Genomic DNA, 27,204 nt, shown 5'->3' on the forward strand with positions numbered 1-27,204 from the left:
TTGTGGATCCAGTGGTGGTGGAAGCATCTCAGCACTGGCGTGGGTTTCCATGTGGCTCCTCCAGCTCCAGGGCTCTGACTGCCACCAGCTTAGCTCCATGTGGCTTGTCAACAGGAATCAGGCAGAGAGAGTTTGTGTCCCACCTCCCGGGAGGAAAACAGGAGTTCCCAGAATCCTCAGGAGAAGGCCATGCCCTCACAGAGGCCTCCTTGGCTACGACCAGACTGACAGGCGAGACCCCACCCCTTCACTCAAGTTGACGGGAGATCATGTAACTGCCACGTTTACTGTACCATTTCTCCTGCCATTCAGCTAGTGTGTGTCCAAGAGCAAGGGTCAGCGTCTTTCCTTCCCTGGCCCTTTTTAATGATTTTTCTACTTCCTGCGTGCCAGGTTCTTGCTGTCCTCTCAGCACCTCCGTCTCTGGGCACTGTGGGTCAGCGTGCTGAGGCTCTTCTGGCTATACGCAGGGTGACATGCGGGCTCCCATGGACTTGCTTTACTCTCCTCAGCTTCCGCCTGAGCTGAACGCGATCCGCTGAGGGGCTGTTCCACAGTCGGCCTCTCGCCTTTCGGCTGGGTTTGAGTTTCTCCCCCATCTCCTCCCACACGCGTGGTTGGTTTGATTCCTCCCTGTTCCATCTGGTGAGGTCCAGGTGTACAGCTGCAGTTTAAGTTGTGGAAAAAGAGTGTTTTTGATGAAGAATCACGAGTCTTGCAAAATTCTGACATGTGATCTCCAGTTTCATTTTCATCACCAAGGCCAATGTTGTTTTCAAACGACCAGTGGGTCCCCATTGTGTTCAGCCAGCACACTCCAAGTAGCCCGCCGTCTCAGTGCATCTTGATCCACTGCAGATAGAGGGAGCAGAATTCCTGAATTTCTTTATCACCATTTTTAAATGGTTGATGCATACATTTGAATAATAATTGTCCTAGTTGGCCTTCCTAGTGGGCATGTAGAGACCATCTTTTCACAGACAACATTATACTTCAAGATGAAGTTTGAAATGTTCCTTTTGACAATGAATGCAGCCTCATTCCTTTAAAATCTGTAATTCCTAGTATATACTAAACTATATAATTGTCTGATACAAAATGGCCATGATTCATCAACTCCACCACACCAGTGCCGAGAATATTGATCTTTATGTGCTCTGCTTAATTTTTTAGGAAGTCCAAGTGAAAAACAAGCTCCAGGAGTTGACAGAATACTGACTGAAATGTTTCAACAAGTGATGCAGTAGTGAAACCACTCATTCACCCATCTAGAAATTTGGAAGACAGCTACCTAGCCAACTGACTGAAAGAGATCCAGGTTTATACCCATGCCAAAGATAGATGACCAAATAGAATGCAGAAATTACAGAAAAAAAAATAACTAATATCACACACCAGGAATTTTTAAAATCATCCAACAATGGTGGCAGCAGTGCCTCAACAGGGCGCTGCCAGCGGCTCAGGCTGGATTCGGATGAGGACGTGGAACAAGGGGATCACTGCTGATGTCAGGTGGCTCGGCTCAATGTAGAAACTGCCAGAAAGATGTTTCGCTGTGTTTCATTGTCGATGCCAGTCATTGGACTGTGTGGATCATAAGAAACTATGGATAAAACGGAGAAGAATGGGAATTCCAGAACACTCCACCCTGCACATGAGGAACCTGCACATGGGCCAAGAAGCAGTTGTTAGGAGCAGGGAATGGTGCATGGCTGACAACCAGAACATGAGCGTGTCAGGTTGTAGCCTCTTGTCATGCTTATTCAATCTGTGTGCTGAGCAAATACTCAGAGAATCTGGACTGTATGAAGGAGAATGCAGCATCAGGATTGGAGGAAGGCTTATTAACAACCTGCGATGTGTAGATGATGCTACCTTGCTTGCTGACAGTGAGGAGGACTTGAAGCGCTTGCTGATGAAGATCGCGGACTGGAGCCTGCAGTGTGGACCACAGCTCAGGTAACGCAGACCCAGATCCTCGCAAGCAGACGGATAGGTCACAGCATGGCCCGTGAGAAAAGATCGAAGCTGTCAAGGATGTTGTGCTGCGTGGCTCCACAATCAGTGGCCATGAAAGGAGCAGTCATGAGATCAAACGATGCATTGCATCAGAGCAACTTGCTGCACAAGACCTACTTAAAATATTGAAGAGCAAGGCTGTCACTTTGAGGAATGAGGTGCATCTGACTCAATAGTTCAATGGCCTCCCATGCGTTTGAAACGTGGACACTAAATATGGAAGACTGAAGACAAATCAAGAGATTTGAATGATGGTGTTGACAAAGAATGTAGAGATAACCACGGACTGCCTAAAGCATACACAACTATGTCTTGGAAGAAGTATAAATAGAATTCTCCTTATATATGGGGACTTTGTCTCATGTACTTTGGACATGTTGTCAGAAGAGACAGGCCCTAGCAGAAGGCATCATGCCTGCAACGCAGAGGGATGGTGGCAGAAGCAGAAATCCCTCCACAGGTGGATTGACACACTGGCTGCAACAACGAGCTCAAACATGGCAAGGCTGTGTGGACGGGGCAGCACGGGGTGTTTCCCGCTGCCCCACATCGGGTCACTTTGAGAAGGAAGTAACTCGGTGGCCCTAACAGCACGACAGAGAGCTAAAACCCCAGCTGGATATCCGTTGTGGGCTTTGGCTCCGTTACCCTGGAGCACGTGAGCCTCCCACGAGCCGCAGACCTCCATGAAGAGTGTGGTCATATTTAGTTGGTGTAAGGGGAGGCAGAGGTTTGATTCATGTTGGTCAGTGCCCTGTCGCAGTGTCGCCGGGAATGGATGCTTGTTCTAACCCTCAGATTTCGACTCTAACGGGAACCCGAATCCACTCCTGCAATTAGTTATCTTAGCGAGGCGGACCTTGGTCCTAAACCCAGGGAGGTATGGAGAGGACTAAACACCATTCTAATAGTTGGGGTACAGAGTATTCAGAGCACTCCTCGGTGCTGATTTGCATTCGCTTCAAACATGGTGCCCAAGGCTGGGTCAATAATCCAGAGTCTCACGGGCAGGGCTTGTTTGAAGGTGAGGTTGGAATCCGTGATAGTGTCCATTTGAGGCTGCAGTTTAATACGCACAGGGACAACTCGCAGGTCTGAATTCCCGTGTCCAGATAGGTGATGGTGATGACAAATCCAGCACTAAGACAGCTGGCTAGAGCTGGCCACTGGTTGGACTAACGTAACAAAGGCATTTTGCGTGTGTGTGTGTGTGTGTGTGTGTGTGTGTGTGTGTGTTGGAAGAGCTATTACGGAGAGTAGCATGAAGCCTGCACACTTTTCTGTTAGGAGCAAATGACCGGGCATGCAGGCCACAGTAAGAAAGCACAGCTGGTCATCTAAGAACCACCATGTTCTAGGCAAGCAGGAGACCACAGGAAGTCTGGCTCTGAGACCCCGGGTCAGCTGTCAACTGCAGATGCATGTGTCTGAGGGGCGTTCTTGTTTCCAGGTTTGGCTGAAGCGCTAAGCGGTAGAACTCGAGATAAAAGGGGCAGCTGAGAGCAGGACGAGGCATGTGCAGACTGCAGGGCATGAACGTGTTTCTCTTGAGCTGGGGAAGAATCAACACCAGCTTCAAAGGCGCCCGTTGCTGTGTTGCTAGCTGCCATCAGTTCAGTTACAGTTCACTGCCACTGTAAGTGCAACGGGGTGAAGCTGCCCGCACCATCCTCACGGTTGTTCTTACCTTTGAGCCCGCCGTTGCAGCCACGGTGTCCATCGGTCTTGTGGAGGGTCTTGCTCCTTTCCACAGCCCCTCCCTCCACGTTACCAAGCAGCATGTCCTTCTGCAGGCACGGTCTCTTCTGGTGACATGGCCAACACCCGTGAGAGGAAGTCTCGCCATCCTGGCCTCTAAGGAACATTCTGGCGGTACTTCCTGCAAGACAGAGGTCTGGTCTGTTGGCAGTCCATGGCACCTCCAGGATTAAATAGGGAGTGATTGAAAGGGACCCGGGTTTGGGTCAGGCTCATGGCAGTCCTCAAAGTAAACTCCTTTCCTTTCAACCCTTGACAGAGGTCTTGTGCAGCAGACAACATGCAGCGTGTTGTTGGATCGCTGGACTGCCGCTTCCATGAACATTGAGTGTAGATCCAAGCAAGACAAAATCCTGACAACTGCTCCCCATTTAGGATGATGTTTCCTGTTGGTGCAGTTGGGAGGACTTGGCTTGTCTTGACATTGAGCTGCAATCGAGATCTTCATCAGCAAGTGCTTCCGTCCTCCGCACTGTGCTGCGCACCAGCACTTGACTGTGCACATGCATCCAGAGGCAGTGTGTGCACAGAACAAGGGCATGCTGCATGGTTTAGCAGGGGTCCTCAAACTTTTTAAACAGGGGGGCTAGTGCTGTCCCTCAGACCCGCTGGAGGGCCGGACTATAGTTTGAAAAAAAAACTCTGAACAAATTCCTATGCACACTGCACACATCTTATTTTGAATTAAAACACAAAATGGGGCAAACACACCCTGTGGGCCAGATAAATGTCCTTGGCGGGCCGTAGTTTGAGGACCCCTGGTTTACAGTCAGGAGAGGCGGGCACCAGGTTGTATCCTCTCATCTTACTTGTTCAATCTGCACGCTGGGCAAAGCATCAGAGAAGCTGGATGAGATGAAGAAGGGTGTGGCATCAGGATGGGAGGAAGGCTTATTAACAACCTGAGATATGCAAATGAGACAACCATGATCGCTGGAAACATGTTCATATTTTCACACACACACAAAGGAAGTGGCTTTGACTTTGAGGACTAAGGTGTGCCTGACTCAAGCCACGGTGTTTTCAATGCCCTCACGTGCTCGGGGAGTTGCGTGTTGACTTAGGAAGACTGGGCATGGATGGATGTGCTTGAACGACGGTGATGGCAAAGCAGGATGACAGTGCCTACGAACAAACAACTCTTTCTCAGCAGAAGGGCGGCCAGAGCACTCCTGAGAGACCAGCTCGTCTCGTACCTCAGACGTGTTGTCAGGAGAGCCCTGGAGGAGGACCTCATCCTTCGTAAAGGCGAGGGGCCGCCACAGAGAGGAAGGTCCCCCGAGAGGGCTGGACACCGGCTCCAGCAATGGGCTCAGACGTACGGGTAATTGTGAAGTTGGAGCAGGCCCAGGCCTCGCCTCCTTGGTTGTACACGGGTGCCTGGGAGTCGGGACTGACCTGATGGCACCTAACAACAACAACAACAGCATTGTCACATAGCAGAAGGTGACAGTGCATTGTATAAGAGGTCCTCTTCCTACAGCCACTCAGACCGCTGCTTCGATCTGCGAGCTAAGGAGTACTCTCTTTGTACAAGTCTGTTGCTCCTCTGGTAAGATTAATTACTAGTTTATCTTTTGTAAATGGTATTGCTCTTTTATTTTACCTTCGTTGTCATCTTCCTTAGTATCTAGGGATCCAGCTGGTTTCTGTATTTTGATCCCACCTCTTGCTACAGTGCTAAATTTTTCAATGAGTTTCAGCAATTTTAATAGACTCTTTGGAGTTTTGTACATATAGGATTATGTCACAGGTAAATAAAGAGATTCATGTTTCTTCTGTGCTGATGTGGATGCCTTTAAAATCTTTTTGATGTCTTACAGATCTTGCTAAGATTTTAGGCCCCCCCCCAAAAAAATTTTTTAAGTACGTTGCTGATTCTGTGAGTTGCCGTTGTCACACACAGCAGATTGAAACTCCACCTGGCCAGCACCATCGTCATAATGTTTGCTACCCCTGAGTCCGTTGCTGCAGCCAGTGTGTCAGTCCATCTTGGAGTGCGTCTTTCTCTTTATTGCTGACCACCTACTTAGCAAGGCTGACGTCCATTTCCAGGGACGAGTCCCTCCTGATACCCTGTCCAAAGCATGTGAGATGGAGCCTCACCACTCTTACATCTAAGGAGCACTCCGGCTGCTTTTCTTCCGGAACAGACCTGTTCGTGCTTCTGGCCCTGCGTCCTGTGTCCCACATTCTTCACCAATATCGTCGTCAGCCCAAGGCACCGATCCTTCTGCTTTCTTCCTTCCTCCTGCTCCGGCGTTCACATGATGGGGCGCCCGTGGAGAACGCCAGGGCCTGGCTCAGGCACACCTCTGTCTTCAAAGGGACATCCTTTCTTTTGAGCACTTCAAAGAGGTCTTGGGCCGCAGCTCAGCCCAGCGCCGTATCTTGTTTGATTTCCTGGCAGTTGCTCCGTGGTTGCCGACTGCGAGCCACGTAAAGCCATGTAAAGCCACGTAAAGCGCGAACTCTCTGGCAGCGTCTGTCCTTTCACTGTGTCTTGAGGTTGCTCATTGGTCCAGTTGGACACGTCTGCTTCAGAGGTCCTCTAGAATCTCAACAAACAAAACAAACACAGAGGTTACCTCAATAACCACGGTTTGCCTGGCCCCCACCCTGTGCTTCCTAACTACCTGGTGTGCAGGCAGAAGCCGGAGGACAGAAAGGACGGCGGGACAATGGATGCATCAGAAGCAGCGCGGGCCTTGAGCATTGTTGATGGCATCATGACTGTCGGAGGAACACACAGGAGTCTTAGAAGAAGCACAGACTCACACCTCAGAAGCGAGGGTGCTGGGATGTCGGCTCACTCACACTGGATTTGTCACCAGGAAAGGCCGGTCACTAGAGAAGGACACGCTGTTTGGTAAAGTAGAGGGCCGTACAAATGGGGACGCCCCTCAGGGAGACGGACTGGCGCAGTGGCCACAGCAAACATACCAGTGGCCTGATGGCGGCATGGTCTGGCTGTCTTTTGTGTCCTGCTACACGTGATACCGAGGGGCTTTGGTGGCTTAGTGGGTTATGAGTTAGTGCTCAACTCTAGGTCAGCAGTTCAAACCTACCAGCCACACCAAGGGGGAAGAGAAGGCTTTCTGCTCCTGCACACAGCAACAACCTCACAAACGCACCGGGGCAGCTCTTCCTCTGCCCTACAGGGTGAGTGTGACTGGGAATCTACTTGGTGGCGTGGGCTGACGTCTTCTAGAACCACAATTGGAGCCTGTGTGCTGACACCCATCTCTCAGGACTCCGGGGACATCTGGGGAACATGATGTCCTCCTGGAAAGCTGGATGGGAACCTGAGGTCTTGGGGTGCTGTGAGGGTTAGAGGTCTTGGGTGTTGTGTGTCACCTGCCCCAGGGACTCCTGTCCAAGTCTCCTCACCTAAGACAGGAAGAATGTGTGATTCCGTGCTGGCTTCCTACTGGCAGGTCCTTCACACTCCTGGTCTGATTTCTCCCTGTCCTCTTCCGTGGCCATTGACTGCCCAGACACCTTTCTTTTCCTCTCCGCATTTCCAGTGTTTGATGCCGGCATCATCGCCTGTGCTACTTTCCCCTTGTAAAGACTGAGCAGGCTGCAGCGGGCGGGGGGGGGAGGGTCTGCGAGGACACTGTCTGTCTGCAGGTCGACGGTGTGTAAGCAGTGATGTTCAAACCAGGGGCCATGAGCAGCCTGCTGATGTTCCCGGGAGATGGTGAGGCTGCTGGGAAGGGCTGCCCTGCCTTGCGCTTCCTCCGCAGAAGCTTAGGGGCCTGCGACAGTGCTTGGGTGGTTCTAGAAGGAAGCAGCATGGTGGGTTGCTGCCTCAGCTTCCTACGAGCCCCGGTCTGCGGCACTCCCCGGCCAGTGACTAACCAAGCCGCAGGCTCCGGTGGAAAGTTCCTCGGTGTGGGGGTCAGGTTCTTCACACCTGAGTGATGCCTCTCCCCTGCCACTCAGGTTGAACAAGCTGGCACCTGTGGCCGCCCGCTCAGAGCACACACACCCCTCTGAGCAGCGGGGCCGGGCCTGGCATGGCCTGGGGAGAAGTCCTCTTTGTTGGAAAGTCTGATGCCTTCCAAGAGAAGCACTTCCTGGGGCCCATCCCAGGAAGGTGGGCACGGGGGCAGGCTGACTGCTGGCTTTGCTTTGCTGCCGGCTGCTCTCATAGCTTCCGTTTGACCCTGACGGGGTAGAGGGGTGGGGATGCGGGCACACCACCCCCACTGCTGGTGGAACAATGCATTGATTCTTCCCCATCGAGGGGGACGGGCTGCACTGACTGGAGTTTCGGTGACTCAAACGATCTTGCTCCTCCACAGCAGGAATCTGCCTTCCAGGCAGAACTGGCTTCAGTTGTCGGAATCACAGAGGCTGAGCAGAGGTGTGATTTCCAGAGAAATACATGTGTGCTCCATTCTGCAAGAACCACGCCCAGAGATGGGCACCCAGCCCAGGAGACAGATGGGTGGCTGCTCTGGGCAAGCGAGGTGGGGATGAGGAGATACTGTTCCATGGGACAGGGTGTTCGCCAGGCATCGTCCAGCTCAGCCCCTCCTCCTCCTCCTGCTGGACCGGGGGACAGACCTTGGCAACCCCAGGTGGCAGCGTTCCTAGGCCAGGGCAGGTCCTCACCCAGCAGCAGGAGCAGGGGAACGTGCCACCAGGCACAGAAGGACGCCACCCTGGAGAGCAGCAAGTGATGATGCCCCGCCCACTCCCACGGCTCACCCCTGCCTTCCATTGCCCAGCTGCTTCTGGAAGCTCCACATTCGATAAACTGACACCCAGGGCATGACTGTGTGTGTGTGTGTGTGTGTGTGTGTGTGTGTGTGTGTGTGTGTGTATAGTAGGGGGCAGGAGTCTGCATGCGGGAAGGGCGCTGGCCCTTGGTGGGAGGTCTACGGATGCTGTCATTCATCCCTGGGCTGTTCCGGCTCAGGATGACCGTCACACCTGCAGCAGGAAGGGACACTGCCAGGCCTGCACCCCCGCCCCTTGCCAGTGAGCTCAGAGCCCACCGCTGTGTGACTCCTCAGACTTGGGCGGTTCACTCCCAGAGGTGCACCGGAGGTGCTCCCCGGTGCCGCAGAGAGGCTCTGGCTGGCTTCTTCTGGCCTCTCAGCCTGGAAGCTCCTCTGGACCCGCCCGGCAGGGATGGCCCTGCTGGGGTGTAAAACACCAGGGACGCAGCTTCCAGGATCACCACAGCAATCAAGCCACCAAAGACCCCCAGGGAAGGGTGGCGTGACGGAGGGGTGGCGGTGATGTTAGCCCGGGGCTGAACCCACCAGCAGCTCGCAGGAGAATCGCGGGGCTCTCTGGAGACCCCGAGGGGCAGTCCTACCCTGTTCTGTGGGGTCGCTGTGAGTCGGCAGTGACTCGATGGCAGTGGGCTTTTCGGTTTTGTCAGAGAAGCGGAATAGATGCACAGCTCTGTGCAGCTCTAACCACCCCTCCCCTCCCCTCCACACACACACAATTCTGCAACCCAGGAGCCTCTGAAGCACTCTGCGGTACCCAGCCCCTTTACAATATCTGGTACCATCATCCACGACTTTTAAAATCAGTTTTATTGACATATCTTGCACAAGCCCATACACCCGTCACATGTGATTCTGTTGCTCAACCCCATCGGGTGGAGCTAGGCAATCATCAATGCTATCAGCTCCCTGCCCCGCCCCCGTACTGCAGCTCTCTCTTCCCCTACCCTCACGGAAACATTACTCCTGTGACTGTTGCAGGGTTATCTATCTTGGCTTTCATGTACTGAGCAATCTTAAACGCACAATGAACCTGCGCCCATCTAACTTACTTGAAGGGGTAAAACAAACAAGAGCCTCACGAGTGAGGAGAGGCGATGTGAAGAGTGAACAGCTAGTTCCATGGCCGTCAGTGCCACACTGCACCCTGGACTTGTCACTTTTTCCAGGTGGCCCTTCTGACAAGGGCTGTTCAATCGCCTTGCACGTGAGTCTGGGGTCCCTATTGCATCTCTGGCCCCATTTTTTCAATCAGTAGGTCCCTGGGTTGCATAGAGACTGGGCACTCCCTGAGCTGGTGCTGGTGCCCCCGCCCCCCAGCCTCAAGATAAAAGGTTGGCAGAGGTTCCTGGGGCCTGAGCTCTGAGCACCCTCAGCAGCAGGTCTGCTCTGCACCCCAGGTGACCGTGGGTGGGAACAGACCCAGGGGTCTCCCTGTCCCATCACCACCTTAGAAGAAGAGCCCGCGAGGTTGTATTGATGGGGACCCCCGGTGCTTATTTGGGTTACTCTGAAGACTGAGGTGTGCTGTGGAATTTCCCGATGCCTCCCCTGCATGTGGGGCTGCACACTGAGTAAGGAGGACTGAAGCGGAATCAATGCATTTGAGGCATGGTGCTGGGGAAGAATGTTGGTGGTGCCGTGGACTGCTACGAGGACAAACCAATCTGTCTTGTAGAAGCCCCGTCAGAAAGCTCCTCAGAGGCAAGGATGCCGAGACTTGGTCTTCCATACTCTGGTCACGTGGTCAGGAGAGACCAGTCCCCGGAGAAGGACATCTTGTGGGGTGGAGTGGAGGGGCAGCGATAACGAAGAAGCCCCTTGATGAGATGGGCAGACACAGTGGCTTCAGGCACAGGGTCCGACACAAGAACCCTGGTGAGGACCGCGCAGGACAGGGCAGTGCTTCCCATTGTTGGACATCAGGCCACTGTGAGTCGGAGCTGGCTGGACAGCACCCAATAGCACCCACCAGTGATTCTGTCATGCTGCCCTCGGTGCCAGGAGCCATTGCCTAGGGCCTGGGGCCATGTGTAAGGCTGGTGCACTGGCCAGTCCCCTCGCCTCCCCCACCTTGAGCTCTCTGGCCCCAGCCTGGCTGTGTGCCTGCCGTGGTCCCCATAGACCACAGGCACAGACGTGGCCCTGCAGTTACTCAGCATGCCCGGCGGTGTGTGCCTCGCGGAAGTTTCTGATGGACATCCGGAACTGGCCCCTGGGAGAGGCACACACGCACCGTACGTAGGTGAGCCCACTGGTGGGTGATGCGAACCCCGGTGCTGTGTGTTATTTGGGGGCCATCACCTTGTGCAAGAGCCCGGGGCTTTCCAGGAAAAGCGTGCTGTCTGGTGTGTCCAGCAGAACCTGGGAGCTTCCTGCTCACTGATGGTCTCAGGCTGCCCTAGGGCACCATGAGGACGGCTACAGTCCATTCCCCTGGTGGGGCACAGGGGAACATCCGAATCCCTGTGCAAGAGGGGCTTCACTTGCCTTAGGGTTGCAATGCGTGTTTTCTCCAGACCTCTTATAATTGAATCCACAATGTTTATCAGGACCCTGCTTGGACCTGAACCGGAAGGGTGGCCACACTGGCTGGGTTTGCATCCCACTCCGACACACCGTCCCGTGGTGCTGGGCCCCGGGCCCCGTTTCCGTATCAGTGAATCAGGCACGCAGGTGTTGTAGTTATGTGAGTAGGGTTATGCGAGTAGGTTCACGTGTCATGAACCCTCAGTGAGCACTCGCTACTCGCCCCTGTGGAGCCCTGGTGGGCGGTGGGCGCGGGAGGCACCAAGCTGCTGACCACAGAGTCCACCCCCTCAGCTGATCCTCGAGAGGACGATGAGGCTGTCTGCTCCGTGAAGATTCGGAGTCTCAGAAACGCTCAGGGGCAGCCCCGCCTCCCTGGAGGGTCATCCTGAGTCTGAACCGACTCCGGGCAGTGAGTTTCGTTTGGAACATTGCTCGTTTTAAACAACCACAAACACACGCCCTAAACGAGCCGTTCTCTGGTCAGCACACAGCCACGGCGTTGTGGTTGCTCTGTGTCCACATGGAAACTGGACAGCGAAGCAGGAGGGCCAGACAAGGAAAGGATTGGGGGTGGGGGGCATGTCGGACGTGCCACAGACGGCCAGGAGAGGGACTGGCCGCGTCACCTCACAGAGGTGCGGCCTGAGAAGGGGCTGTGAGATGTCTCTCACGTACTCTGGGCATGACCCCGAGGGCCCCACCTGGAGAAGGGTGCCACGCTTGGTCTAGTGAAGGGTGAGCCAGAGCCACTAGAGGGCCACCCAACTTCTCAGAAAGGTCTTGGGGAAAGGAGGAGAAAAACGTGAAACAAAACTCAGAAGTATTAAAAAAAAAAAAGCCCAAAAATCATAAACCAGAGCAGGCTGATGGGCCTGAGAGAGCTCACATGTGGCTGGGGGGTGAGGGGGACCCCTGAGACTATGGCCCTGATCACCCTTCAGGCCCAGCATGAGCTCACCCCTGGGCTCAATTTCCCCCAGAATAGAGGCAGCTCTCTTGGGGAGGGGGTGGGGATGATGACCCAGAGAGGAACAGACTGCTGGGGACAGCGGTTCTCAACTTGTGGGTCCTGACCCCTTGGGGGGTTGAATGACCCTTTCACAGGGATCACCAGATTCATAACAGTAGCAAAACGACAGTGACGAAGTAGCAATGAAAGTAATTTTATGGTTGGGGCGGGGGTCACCACCACAGGAAGAACTGCATGAAGGGCCGCTGCATTAGGAAGGCTGGAACCACTGCCCTAGGAGAACCAGGCAGTCTCTCGGGCAGCATTGGCACCGGGACAGACATCCGAGGGCTCTTCAGGGAGGGGGGCGGACACAGGAAGCCCAGGGAAGGAGGGGACATGGGCTGTGACACTTCAGAGACTGCGGTCAGTGAGGTGAAGCCAAATGTGCAGGAACTGCCGCAGGGAAGACGTGACCTCTGTAACCTGTACCAGCTCAAGTGCAAATCACCGAGTCAGAGAGAAGCAGGGGACCCCTGGTAGGGTGACTGACCCGCGATGGCAGCAGTGGGTCCCAACATCACGGTGTGAGGCGGGTCACTCGGAGCCGGGGTGGCGGGGTGGCATTTAGGAGCTGTCTTATTCATCAGGTGCAGACAGTTGAAATGTGGCCGTAACCACATCCCCAGGGGGGTTCAGGTCTAGGTTGTAGATTCCCTAACTTACTGCCCTCCTGGCAATTAAAAATGTTTGTACAGTAGCATCCAGGACAAAATGGAGTGCCTGCTTCTGCAGCCCCCTGGTTGTTTCAGCATACCCTGCTCCCCCCTCCCCCCTGGATGTTTGGGGAACACCTGGATTCCAGGTGGTTAGATGAGGAGAGTAGCGATCATGACTGCCATGTTGGGTCTGTGCCAGCACTGAATGAGTGATGTGGGGCTGTGGGTGACTCGTGGGCCGAAAATCACAAAGCCGGCAGTTCAAAACCACCAGCCGCTCCTCGGGATGAAAAGGAGGCTTTCTGCTCCTGTTGACAGTCCCAGCGACCCACAGGAACAGTTTTTCCTGAGCCCGGAGTCGGGATGGTCCCGGTGACAGTCCCGGGTCTAGATTGCTGCGTTTTGAGGGGACCAGCTGTTCATGACTCTGTGGGTCGTCTGAGCCCACACAGCAGCTGCACAGAAGAAAGGCCTGGAGATCCATCCCATAGACAAAGCCATGGCCCTCAGGTCCACCCCGCAGGACGCAGCAGAGCAGCGCCCTGCAGCCCCCGCGTCTCCTGCAGGACGGGGCTGGTGGGCGGAAGCTACTGAGCTTAATCCGTGTGTCCTGTTTGCATTCCAGCGCAGAGCCCCCTTGTCGCCAGAGCAACCCCCAGAGAAGGGAGCCAAGAAAGCCCTGTGCCTCAGGGCTGTTCTCTGTCACCCGGGTTGATGGGGACGATGGCAGCTTCCAGTCCAAGTGAGGAATTCGGGACCCCTCCAACCACACCGCCCCCAGCCGAGTGTCCACAGGGCAGGCTAGGACGAGCTGCCCCTGTGGGCTGTGGGCTCCCGGCCATCAGTCTGTGGGCATCTGAGACTCCTCAGTGTTCTCCCTCAGATTGTCTGCTGGGTTCCCGCCGCTCACCTGGTGCTTAACAACCGGTGTTCTCCCTCAGATTGTCTGCTGGGTTCCCGCCGCTCACCTGGTGCTTAACAACCGGTGTTCTCCCTCAGATTGTCTGCTGGTTTCCCACCGCTCACCTGGTGCTTAACAGCCGGACGTGTCGCGTAACCCACTGCTCCAGCAGGACTCCTGTACCCCCCAAACCCACCACTGCCATGAGCCAAGTCTGACGCCCAGTGGCCGCACAGGAGAGCACAGGACAGGAGTGCCCGAGGGCTGCCCAGACCACCGCTCTCCACACGCCGCTTCATGCAGGCCTTTATTCTCCCACAGCAGGACCTACACCGTCTGAACACCTCCTGCCCCTTGACCGGCCTGCCCCACAGCCTGCTGCAGGGTTTCCATCGGTGCCCCCGAGCATGGGCACCCCACTTTCCCCCGCCACCCCCTCTCTTCTTAAGGTTGTTTTTCAACCCTGTTAAATGGAAAAGCCATCAGCTTGAGTCTGTGAAAACACAGGTGGCCAGGGAGTGTGCTGACACAGCAGGACAGAGCTTGGGGGCCCAGAGAGGTAGGGGGAGGGCAGGGCAGGGCCGGGCTAGTCATCTCCCTGCCCCCTACTCCAAGCATCTGGCCTTTCATGAGACCTGCAAACTGACAATGTGGCTAATCAATTAATCTGTCCTGTGACAAAGTATTAATCTCTCATCATTTGGGAGATGAGGTGCCTAACCGTGACGTTTTCAATGGCCTCGTGTGAATGCCGGACACTGACTGGGGAAGACCGAAGAAGAGACAGCGGGAGAAAGATGGGCTTTCTACTCCCATAAGCAGTCACGGTCTCAGAGCCTTGCAGGGCGGTCCTGCCCTGTCCTGTAAGGCCACTCTGAGTCCCCACCGACTCGATGGCAGCACGTGCGTGCTTTTGTCTGCTTGCAGAATCGCTGTCTCTGCATTGTGGTCCTGCTGAAGAATCCTGAAAGTACCACGAGCCATCACAAGGACAAACAAGTCTGTCCTGGAAGAAGTACAGCCAGCGTGCGCCTTGGAGGTAAAGATGGTGAGAGTGTGGGCTCCGCAGGGGCAGCTGGGCTCCCAAACCAGCCAGCTGCCCCCAGACCCGGTTGGACAAACGCCTGGGCTCAGATCAGACTTAGGTGGGGCTGTGACTTATCCTGCATTCCTCCTGATGAAGCGAACCCTCCTGGCTCTGAGAGCCCCTGCCAGTCCAGGAGGAGCCCTGGTGGAAGTGCTTACCTGTTGGGTGCTCACTGCAGGGCCAGCAGTTCAAAGCCAGCAGCGGCTTCAGGAGAGAGAGATGAGGCTTTCTACTCCCATAAAGTGTTACAGCCTCAGACACCCACAGGGGCAGTCTACCCCATCCTTCAGGGTCACTGTGGGTAGGCATTGACTCAGTGGCAGTGAGTCTGGTTTGGGTTTGAGTGCCCAGGTAGTTCGTTGGTGTTGTGTGCCCCCTGCTGGCCACGCTTCAGATTGCAGTCTGCTGCCCCCTGACCTCGAGCCTCCAAACCAAACTCTGAGCCCTGGAGGTCTAAGGAGGTACCTGTTGGGCTGTGAGCCTAAAGGGTGAGCAGTTCGAACCCCCCAGCTGCTCCTCTGAAGCAAGATGAGGTGGGGTGCTCCCACAAAGACTTACCACCCACAGGAGTGGTTCAGCTTTGCCCTAAAATCTTGCTATTACCCAGCTGTTTGGGGGGATCTTTATTAAAAAGCACCAAATAGGATCTGTTTTCCAGAAACTGGAGGGAAGGATCCCAAAGTTCCCAGAAAGGTGAAAAACCCATGTTTCTAGCCAGGCACCATTCTGAGCCTGTGGGCTGGGTCCACCTTCTTCCCTCTGCCCCTCCCTGGGAAGGCCTTTTCATCCTTAATAAAACACATGAGGAGGCCCTGCCTTCCCCCCATGACACCCCATCCTCCTCTCTTCCCTTCCTCCAGCTTTGTGCTTCCTCCCTCCCCACAACCTGCTTCGTCCTCACCTTTGACCTTGGCGCTGCCCTTCCCACGACAGCCCTTTCCTCTTGGCGGCAGTTTGGACAAGTCTGAGAGGGGGAGATGGCCCCATTGAGAAGAACCATCCAGGTGCGCACAATGCATTTAAAGGCATCCACGATTTTGCTGACTCTTGGGAGGATGTCAGGGCTAACTCCGTGCCTGCCCCACTGCCCGGAATGGATGCCAACGCATCCGCCCAGCCTCTCAGGTCACCCGTTCAGCACACAGCGCCTGACTCCCGGTGACCCTGCGTGACAGACTGGATCCAGCCATCATGTTCTCCGGACCGCGAGGCAGCTGGAGCTGATGGTCAGTGTGTCCTCCTGAATTGCTGCTCGTTCTCCTTGAAGGCCTCCTGGGTTCACCGACCCTCTGTTTCCCAAGCGGAAGGCTTCCGGAGCCAGCCTCTTGAAGAGCAGATCCCTGATCCATGCTGTCTCCATCACCCCAGCTTCTCATTGGGGTGCATGCTAGAAGCACCCCAGGAACATCAGTAACCTGATACCTGGTTCCACCCAGAGGAGCTCATCCCATCCGTGTGAGGCTGCCTGGCCCTCTGGCTCTGAAAGCTGCCCAGGGCAGCCTGGGCCAAGAGCCCCACACTCCATGTCCTCTCTCTGGGCTCCCTGGCTCCCTCCCAAGGTCAAACTAGACCTGGACACCATCCCCAAAGACCTGTGCCCACGACCTTCCCATGTGGCGCATGGAGTGGCAGAGGAAGGTGCTGGGCCCAGCATCCTCATTGGTTCTGTTCTGGCCGTAAGCTTGATGAGTTGTTTCCTCGGCCCAACCACCAGGAGCGTGACCACCAGGAACGTGACGTCAGCGAGTGAAAAGAGGACCCTGGGAGGGTGGAAACGTCTCGTCCACGTCAAGGATGCCAGCCGCCAGCACTGGGCAATGCAAACGTCTTCCCCTGTGGATGAACTTCTGTCTAGCTGACGCCTGGTCTCACTCCCACTGCCCCTCACGCCCTATTCCCACGAATCTGACTCTTATTTTCATTTCTCATCTTCAAAACGCTGTGCAGGCATGCTGTGAATCTCAGTATACTTAACTATGCTCCTACTATTGTTACTGTTTGTTGCCAAGTTCCAACAGCTGCGATGTCCCTTTGAGGTCTAAGACATGCCACGGTCACTGCTATCACCTTGCTGCAGAGCTGTGCACGCTGGACCCTGATGAAGGCGGAGCTGCTGAACTTGAACTGTGGTGCCGACGAAGGCAACTGGTCATCTCATGGAGGCCAGAGGAGCAATTATCTGCCCTGGAAGAAATACAGCCTGAACCAGAAATGCTCCTTAGCAGCTAGGACGGCAGGACTCCGAATCACGTACTTGGGACACGTTGGCAGGAGAGACCAGTCGCTGGAGGAGGGAAGGGCATCGTGCTTGGTGAAGTGGAGTGGCAGCAGAAGAGAGGGAGGGCCTCAGGGCGATGGACAGACACAGTGGCTGCAGCAGTGGTTGGAGCCAACTCGCCCAGCCCTGACCACTGTCCACAGCAACCGCCACAAGCGCCCGCACCAGGCCAGGGTGCAGGGGCTGAGTCTGAGGGGGGCTTGGGCGACAAGCTGTCAGCAGTGGTGAGCAGCCCCAGGTCAGCTTGCTGTGCGATCCTGCTCCTGGTCCTTCCATGGCAGAAACGGCATCTGTCACCCTAGTGTCCCCACCATCACCTGCTCTCTGGAGTTCAAAGGAGAGTTCACCTGCTCTCTGGAGTTCAAAGGAGAGTTCACCTGCTCTCTGGAGTTCAAAGGAGAGTGTGTGTGTGGGGGGGGGGGGGGGAGGGGACGCTGATTCAAGGCTGTCCCATCCGTGCATGAAGCATCTCCCTCCTGCAGACAGAACATGTGGTCCAGTGGGAGAGGGTGTCCAGAGAGCCCCATGACCTGCCGGGATAGGGTGCTCAAATCCGCTGCGCCATAGGATCTGGAGGGGAAGCTGAGGGAGAGACAGACCAGAGGCCGCCTGGGCAGGAGGGCAGGAGGGGAGGTCGATCCCAGTGGAAGTCCTCAGGAGGGATGTCTCATTAAGCAGGCAGGATGCCTGGTTCAAGGGCAGACAGCCCCATTCCAGGGACAACACCCATTGGGCAAGGGAGGGGCCATCGCTACAGAGAGGATGAAGCAGGACAGCTCCTCGGTGGCCAGGCTGTGGGCCTCCAGAAGCCGGGACCACCTGTCTCCTGAGGGGGCCTGGGGGGACTGCTGAACTGTCAATCTTTCAGCGAGTCATGGAGTCCACCACCACGGCAGCCAGGGATGCTGGCCGCGTGGAATGTCTGGTGTACAGGGGGGCATTTCTTCCTGGATGATGGTCCTCAGACCAGCGCTGGGCAGCGACATACAGGACTTCACATCTGGCTTCACGAAGATGGGGGCTGTAATACCAACCGGTTGTACCGGGGGTCGGTGAGGAGTGAGGACCAGGTGGTGGGCCAGGGTGCTCTTTCAGACCATGGACAGGATTCGGTCTGCCATGCATCTTTCTGGCCCCAGGACCCAACACTCCGCGTGGTCCATGTGTGGAGCTGGTCCCTGGAAACGGGGCTCAAGTGCCCAAGACATGTCATCCGAAAGGTCTGAATAACACCCACAAAACTCTGCCCTTGATGGCCTCAGGGAGCAGGGCTTCAGTCCTGCCGGCCGGCACAGTTTGAAGGGTACTGTGTTTAGCACACCTGGGAGTGCTGGGAGCACAGTGGGTGAGGCATTGGGCAGTGTGCTACTCTGGGTAGACCAGAGAAACAAATCTAGGGAGATGCCCATGTGTAGAAGAAAAAGCTTAATATACAAGAGCAATTGAATATTGAGAAAACAGCCCAGCCCGGTCCAGATCAAGTCCATAAGTCCGATATTAGCCCATGTGTCCAAAGCCAATCTATAAATTCCTCTTCAGACTCACAAAACACGTGCAATGATGCCTAATGCAGGAAGATCACAGGCCAGTGGGTGGGAAGTCTTGCGGATCCAGTGGCTGTAGAGGCATCTCAGCACAGGTGTGGGTCTCCACGTGGCTCCTCTAGCTCCAGGGCTCTAATATAGCTCCATGTATCTTGTCAGCACGTATGTCTCGCAGGGAGTGGGTGAGGGCCCTGCCTCCAGTGAGCTATTTATCTCGTTAGTCATCAAGCTGCCACCTGATTGACAGGCTACCCTCCACCCCTTCACTCTTAAGTCTCAAATTGACAACAGATGGTGTAACTACCACAGACTGCTAACCCCGAGGTCAGCAGGTCGCAATCACTAGCCACTTCACAGGAGAAAGGTCAGATTTTCTGGTCCTCATGAGGGACACCTCAGAAACCCAGGGGCCATTCTGCCCTATGCTACAGGGCTGTTCAGAGTTGGTACAGATTAGACAGCAGTGAGGTAAGTTTGGGTGGCATTTACATCATCTCCTGTCAACTTGAGGAAAGGGTGGAGTCTAGCCTGTCAATCAGGTCACAGCCAATCACGCCTCTGTGTGGGCATGGCCTTCTCCTGAGGATTCTGGGAACTCCTGACTTCCTCCCTGGAGGCAGGACACACTCTCTCTGTGCCTTCCCTTTCCTGCTGTTGAGACTCTCAGAGAGCTGGAGGAGACACATGGAGACCCCTGCCAGTGCTGAGATGCTTCCACAGCCACTGGATCCACAAGACCTTCTACCCACCGGCCTGTGAGCTTCCTGAATTCGACATCATTGCATGTGCTATGCAAGTCTGAGGAGGAATTACAGACAAGTATCGGCTATCTGGGCTGATATCGGACTTAAGGACTTGATCGGACTGGGCTGGGATGTTTTCTCAATATACAATTGCTCTTTTATATAAAGCTCTTTCTTACACACATATGACTGTCTATGAATTTGTTTCTCTAGTCAACCCAGACTAGCACAGTCTGATTTAACACAAAAGCAGTCTGCTGGTGCAGTAGGTTAGCATGGGGCTGTTCATCTCAAGGTCAGTGTTTCAAACCAACTGATCTGCTGGGGAAAGACAGGGCTGCCTGCTCCCAGGAGGGTGCACAGTTACAGACTCCCCCGGGGCAGTCCTCTGTCCTGCAGCTGGAATTGACTGGACGGCTGTGGGTCAGGTTTTGATTTGATGCAATACAAAAGCATCCCAGTGGACTACTGCAGAAAGTGCTCAGCTGTAAGCACAAGGTCAGTGGTTCAAACCTACTAGCTGCTCCGCTGTAGAAAGATGAGAAAGAAAGCAGTCTGCACCCATAAGACTGACAGCCCCAGGGCCCACAGGGGCAGTCCTGCTCTCTCCGATAGGGTCACTCTGAGTCCAAGTCACTGCAGTGATTTCAATTTTATATGATGAATATTTTTTCATCGAAATTGAAAGAATCTGCATATGAGCATGTGTTTAGGCCTTGTGATTACATAATGTCATTGGTAATGTGAACTTAGGCTACAATAAGATGCATCCTGAAGCTTTCTTCTACATTTGTTAGGTGTGCATGTCTGGCCCAAGGTTACTGGTGGTGGCCGAATTCACCAAGTTGGTTCTGGTGCAGAGCAGGCTAGCATTGGGCTGTTAACCACAAGGGCAGCAGTTCGAAACCAGCAGAGGTTCCGCAGGAGAAAGAGGGGCTTTCTCCTCCCATAAAGAATGACAGTGCCGGAACCCACAGGGGCAGCACTGTGCCACGCTGGGGGGGTCACTCTGGGTGGGCATAGACCCGATGCAGGACACTGAAGTTGAGGCACCTGTGGTTCATGATGCTTAAGGGGGATGTGGGGGTGCAGGGAGAGGGCTGAGATTCCCAGTCCACCTCAAATACAGGCTCCAGGCCAAGAATTAACATAACTAACGTCCTCTTTGTTTGCTCCTGGGGCAAATGCTCCTGGGGCAGCAGTGGGAGAGAAGTCCTATTTGTGCAGCACTGCTGCTGGACACCAGGGGGCAGCTGAGCCCACTCTTTGGAAGGCGGAAGCCAGCAGGTGGGCCCAGGTGCCTGAGAAGGAATACAAGGTGGTCCCCTGCAGGGGTCCTGGTTCCACCAGGCTGGGCACCTTGCGTGCAGCCACCACCCTCTGCCTTTGTCAGGGGTGGGTCAAGTGGGTGCAGGGATGGGGAGGGGACAGGTCTCCTCAAGCAGGGGGCCAGGGTGTGTGTGTGGGGGGGGGGGTGGAGGAGGGGGAAAGGGTGTCTGAGACCACCAGCATGCTCTCGCTGCTGGTGGGGAACTCCGGAGGCTGCCAGGCATCCTGTCCTGTGGATCCAGTCAAAGTGTGATATGTGCACACACGCACACCTCCCTGGTATTCGGAGATGAAAAGGCAGACTTGGCTGATGGAGAGGGCACAGAGGGAATACTGGTTAGCCAGGTAGGTCCCTGCACCTGGGGACAGATCCTGGGCGGGTTTGGGGGACAAGGCCCCACCCTGTTGTCCTTAACACTCTCCCACCCCACCCCATTGTTTGTTGGCCATGTTGGTTGTCATAGCACCTCCCCACCCACCCCCACTGTCGAGTCCCTGTGGCTCCCAGGGACCCTGTGGGTTGTAGGAGAGCTGCTCACAGAGCCCCAAGGCTGAAAGCCTCCGTGGACGCAGACGGCCTCCACTTTCTCCCAGGGACCAGCTGGGAGATTCAAACCACTGACCTACTGGTTACCATTCAAGTGCTTAACTGCTACATCACCGTGGCTCATTGATATGAACCTTGAGCTGAACACCAAAACTTAACCCACTGCAGTCTGTCAGCTCTGATTCACAGTGACCCCAGTGTACGGCCATTAGAACTGGCCCTGGGCCCCAGGACCCCTGCCCGAGGACCCGGGCTGTCCAGGGGCAGGCTTGTCTCTGTGGGGTCTCTGAGGGAGGTTTCCTGATGGTTAAGAGACACACCCAGGAGAGGCCTGATTGTGGAGGGGTTATGACTTTGGCGGTGGTCTGCCAGGTCAGCAGTTTGAAACCACCCACCTCTGAGGGAGAAAAACAGACGGGGCTTCTACTCCCGCAAAGAGTCTCAGGGTCAGCTCCACCCTGTCCTAACGGGTCTCTGTGGCAGTCCATTTGCACACTTCGAACTCTAGAATGGAGGGACTGCAGTGTGAGGGGGGGCAGTCTTCTTTAGTGCTGGCTTGGCGGTGGGCACGGAGATGAGACAGGAAACTGGCACCTGGCCTCGCCCCTCAGCTCCAAGATGGGCTCAGGAACCATGGGAGGGCAGCCAGGCCTGGGCTGCTCAGAGGGGCGGTGCACCAGGCCACCTGTGGGCTAGCCCTGCTGGGTTGTGTCCCTACGCCTTCTGCCCAGGTTGGCTGTGGACACTTGTCCCAGCCCAGCCACGTGCACGGAGCCCAGAACGTCCTGCTCAGAGCCTGCTGGTTGATCAGATGCAGTTTCCTGTTTGTGTTACTGACGCAGAAAATGAAAGCAGGGATGAGAGGAGACACCGTACAGCAGTCAGTGTGGGCCAGGTGGTGGTCAGCTTCTAGCAGACAGTGGCCAGTATGTGTGGTGGACGTGGTGAAGTGCCCCCACAGATTGTTCCATCTCACGTGTGATGGAGCGGGGACAGGGAGCACCTCACTGTACTCCTGGGATCTGAGCTCAGTGAGCTCACACATCAGGGGATGAAGACCCCAGTGGCTGGGCTGTCAGCCCCTCACAGCTGAAGATCAGGGGACTGTGGGCACCCCTTCACCTACTCCTGGTCCCCTAGGTGGGCACAGGCAGTAGCATGGAGCAGGGTGGCCTTTGCTGGGACAGCTCAGCCGAGGGATGCAAAGAGGAAGTCCCTGTGCCCCGTGGGACTGCCCTTCTATCTCTGCTGCATGGCCCCGTCTGTGTCCACAGCGCCTGCACCCACGCCTGCCACGTCCGGTTCAGCTCACGGTGCCCTGCGGCAGGTAGAACCGACTGGGCCTTTCAGGGGCTGAGCTTTTCTTTCAAGGCAGCCCTTGGCGGGCTGGAACCCCCAGCACTTCCTGAATAACCCCTTGTCCTCCCTGACCCCCTTAGGCTCAGGACTGAGCCAAGTCCTGAGTTCTCGCTCCCCAGACACCAGCCTGGTGCCGGCCCGGAGCCCCATCGTCCCCCTGCAGAGGCCTGGGAGGCAGGGAACAAAGCCCTGGCACTCGATGTGTTGATTTAGGGGGTACAGTCCACATCTGCCCTGCCAAGCTATCACACTGCTGGTCCCGAGCAACGGTTTCTGAGCTAGGTGACACTTCCCAGGAGCTGTTTATGGCTTTGCAGGTGCCTGAGGCAGAGATAAGGCGGGCAGGGCCGGCAGTTATTGATAAGGAGCCCCCAGAGCCCGCGGGCAGCGTGCAGGTGAGGCGCCCTCCGCTGGCCCCGGAGCCGGAGCCGGAGCCTGGCTGTGCGTGGACGGAGGGGAGGAGAAAGAGGTGATTGTGCAGAGCACACACTGGCAGCTGCGCCACATCAATCGCAGAACACCTGTGTTTACTCAGTTCCTCGGGAGCTCACAGCCCCCACAAGCCGGCCTGTACACCCAGAGGGGCTGGGGGCCCCGGGTCACCCTCTTCCTCAGAGCCTGGCAGCGAGAAAGAAGAGGTTCTTTGTTGGGTGTTTGTTTTTCTGAAACCGATCTTGACTGGGGAGAGTGGATGCAGGTAACTGGCCTGCGGGGACAGGCCCGGCTGGGCTCTGGGCTTGGCCAGGCACTCAGGTGAAGATGGCCCTGGGGGAGGGGGGATTGTTGGAGTGGCGCTCTCTCCCTCGCTCTCAAGGGGGATCTGGCCCCCCAGCACCTGAGAAAGAGCCGGCCGCCTCTGCCTCTCTTCACTATCAAACATTTATAGTTGGAAGGCGCACACGGCTGCAGACACGCTGCGGACGCAGTCGCTCCCCATGCATCTTGGTGGCTCAGTGACGGTGCTCCACACCTGGGACCCTTCCTTGGCCCTTTCCATCATGTGGAACACACTGTCCCCTCCGCTGCTGCTCCTGCGACTGTGCTTTCCGCGGTCACTGCAATCTCACAGAGATTCCTGCCAAGAGGGCAGCTCCGCGGAGGCCCTTTGATCATGGAAACCAGCTGGAGGGGTCAGAGGCCCCCCTCAAAATCCACAAGGCCCACACCCCTCCCGCTTTGATACCGGTCCTGATCTGATGGAGATGTTCAGGAACAGTGGGAGGGGACCAGCCGGCTCCTGCCCTCTTCCCTTTGGCAGGAATGGCACAAGCAGAATGGCCACGGCTGTGCGGGCTGAGACTGGGCTGGTGACCCACCAGAGGCACCTGGAGCAGCCACTTGTCTCCCCACACCCCTACGCTCACTCGGCACCTGCTGCTGGCACGGCCCTGACCTGCACGCCAGCACATCCCCGGGTTGTCCCGGCCCGGCCAGTGCCTTGAGGATCTATGAGCCCAGCGTTGATCTCCACCACAAGAGAAGAATGGGACTTCCAGAAGTCCTCGTGCGCAGGGATGAGGGGCAGGCCTGGGAGCAGGGACGAGGGGCAGGCCTGGGAGCAGAAGAAGGGAGCACTATGGGGTTTAGAATCGAGAATGGTTGTGTCCTCTCACCAGACTTGTTCGATCTGTCTGCTGAGCAGATCATCGAGAAACTGGCTTATCTGAAGTAGAGTGCGGCACACTGAGGCACCACTTGCTGCTGGAAGTGAGGAGGACTTCAAGCATTTACTGATGAAGGTCAAAGACCGCAGCCTTCAGCGTGGAATCTGGCTCAGCGTAAAGCAGGCCCAAGCCCTCCCAGCTGGACCCCAGGTCCCATCATGATAAGCGGAGACAGGGCAGAAGTGGTCAAGGATTTCGCCAACGCGGTCAAGGCATCAAGAAGTGTGTTGCCTGAGGTAATCTGTGCACAAGACCTCTCTAGAGGACTGAAAAGCAGGGCTCTTGAGGACTGGGGTGCCCCTGACCCACACCGTGGTATGTTCCGCTGCCTCACATGCACGTACGCCGGACACTGGCCGAGGAAGGCCAGAGAAGAGCCGGTGCAGTTCCTCTGCGCACTTGCTGAGATCATCGGACGAGCCACAGAGGCCACAGGAAGGAAGATGCACAGGCAGGGCTCCTTCGGGGCAAGGATGGCAAGACTTAGTTGTACATGCTCTGGGCTCAGTGTCAGCAAAGACCAGTCCCCGGAGGAGGACACCCTGCTTGGTTAAGTGGAGGAACAGCGAAAGAACGTTAGACCGTCCAGGAGATGGACGCACACGGCCCTGCCGCCGTGAACTCGGGCTCAGGCCCAGGCACGGTCCTGGGAGGATGGCACTGGGTCGGATGTTTCCTTCTGTTGTGCACGGGGTTGCCGCGGCACTCACAACACCCCACCACCATCTACAGGGGGCATCCACAGTCCTGACCCTCACCCACCCAGCCATCCACACACACAGACATGGGTGGAAAGTCAGCGTTTCTCCTTATTTCCTTACAGCCTCGTGCAGTGGCTTCAGTCCACGCAGGGCCCTTGGGCTGAAACACATAGTACATTCCAGGACTTCGGGGAACAACAGAGACACCGGGGGTGAGAGGTGTCCAAACCACCCCTCCAGCACACAGCTGCGGGCCCCTTGTTCTCGCTGGTGTGTGTCTGTGTGGGTGTGTGAGTGGGTGTGTGTCTATATGTATCTGTGTCTGTGTGTGTGGACGGCTGAAGTGCTGAGCCAGCAGACCCTCCAACACCAGCACGTCACCAGAGATGGACAGGTATTAGCAGAGCTATGGACGGAGACCTGACAGGAGGCCAGTTGGCCCAGCCCTCGGTGATGGACACAGGCCTCCCAGACCATGGGCATGGCCTGCCCCCCTGTGTGTACAAGCTGGAGCCAACAGCGCTGCCGGCATGGGAACACTGGCCCCTAGCTGGGTGCCCAGGAAAACAGGGCCCTCAAATGCCCAGGCCCTGGCTGCCTCGCCCGGCTCAGAGCCCTGTCTGAGGGACAGTGGTATTCCAGCAGCAGGTGTTTGGAGACACGGAGTGTTTCTGGCCTCTGGCTGGAGGGACACAAAGGAGCTTGTCCCTGTGCAGGGCAGTGGCTGCAGGGATGCCTTGGGCAAGCTTCAAGCCATTGACTAGCTTCCTTGCTGTGGCCTGTGGACACTTGGTAATGAGGTGTTATCGCCAACTGGGCCCAATACCTCCCAAGCGAGGGTAAACCCTCTTGATCTTGAATGACCTTCAGAATTGTCAAAGAGAGATTGTTCCCAGCTGATGGGATGCAGACACGAGCCAGCTGCACCTGCCGCTGCACCTGGCCTCTCACTCCCTTTGATAGAGCAGGGGGCCCTGGCCTCAGGGGCTGCGCTCCCCAAGTACTGCCATACGTGTAGTACCTCCTTCCTTTACCTGGTCCAGGAGCCTAGGACACAGTGCTAGGTGCACGGCACCCAGCCCGCCGTGTCTGCAGCAGCCCAGGTTATGGATGACAAAGAGCCAGATGCAGGGGTCCTCGTCTAAGACTGACCTCCCCATCCTGCCCACCCCTAGTCTGAAGCACAGTGTTTTCCGTAGTCACTTCCATGTGGGGCACTTGGAACGGCCTAAGCGCCCCGCCCATGTGCCAAGTCCCTGCTGCCACGTGAGAACAGCAGCCCTGGAGCCAAGGCAAGCTCCAGGTGGACAGCATCAGAGAATGAGTGATGCTGGCTGGCCTGGCTGGCCCTTCCTCACTCTCTGGTCTCGGGTCTGCACAGTCACACCGCAGGAGGCAGAGTGACCAGTCTGCATGGTCACACCCCAGGAGGCAGAGTGACCAGTCTGCATGGTCGCACCCCAGGAGGTGAATTGGCCTGTGGATTCAGTAAAGTGTGAAGTTAACATCCAAAGACACCCACAAAGGCCACATCCCCAAGCAGCCGAGGCCTGTGACTGGCTCCAAGCTGGGGAGCTGTGTGCTGTAGAGCCGGGCGCGCCGAGTCCTGACCCTCGTGATCCTTGTGTCCACCGTCCTCCCACCTGGCCTTTCTGGTGACATCTGTGGTGTGTGGGGACACTGATGGGCAGGTAGAGAGATTACGGTATACTCTGCTCACAGTGACTCATGCACAGTCCCACTGACCATGCTACCATTGCTTGTGGACACTCACAGCCCAGAGGGCTCTGATGGGCAGTTATTAAACAAAGCTGTAACTCAGGTGGCACCAGGGTCTGCAGATTCTAGCTGCTACCGGTGGCCATGCCTGGTGAGGCCAGACCAGAATCCCCTGGAGACTCCCAGCTCCCCTCCCTCATGTGAAGGGGGAGCTGGATGCTCCTGGGAGCCTGTAGGTGGTCCCGCAGAACCCAGGCCCCTGAGAGTCTGGGAAGATAGCAGGCTCAGCTAGGGGGTGGACAGGACATGGCATGTGTCCAGGGTGCACAGATCCGCCCGTAGACCAGTCACGTGACATCTACTTCATGTTTGGGCCTGTGCGGTGGGGTCTTCTGCAAGTGAGGACAGAGTTGGTGGGAGTAGGTCCAGCCCTGCACTCTCTCCTGTTCCGCTGCCCTCCGAGGTCCCGCACCAGGTCTTGGGCAGAGCTTCTGCACAGGTGCCTGTGCGCTCACGTGGTGCCTGTGGCTTGTTTTCCCCGAGGAGGAGGTTCTCGCAGCATACCTCCTGTGTACAGCTTCCACAGGCGAGAAGGCAACCGCCT

This window comes from Echinops telfairi, unplaced genomic scaffold, assembly GCF_000313985.2.
Source record: "Echinops telfairi isolate 266 unplaced genomic scaffold, ASM31398v2 ScPeMD7_3533;HRSCAF=4204_0, whole genome shotgun sequence".
NCBI classification, from domain to species: Eukaryota; Metazoa; Chordata; class Mammalia; order Afrosoricida; family Tenrecidae; genus Echinops; species Echinops telfairi.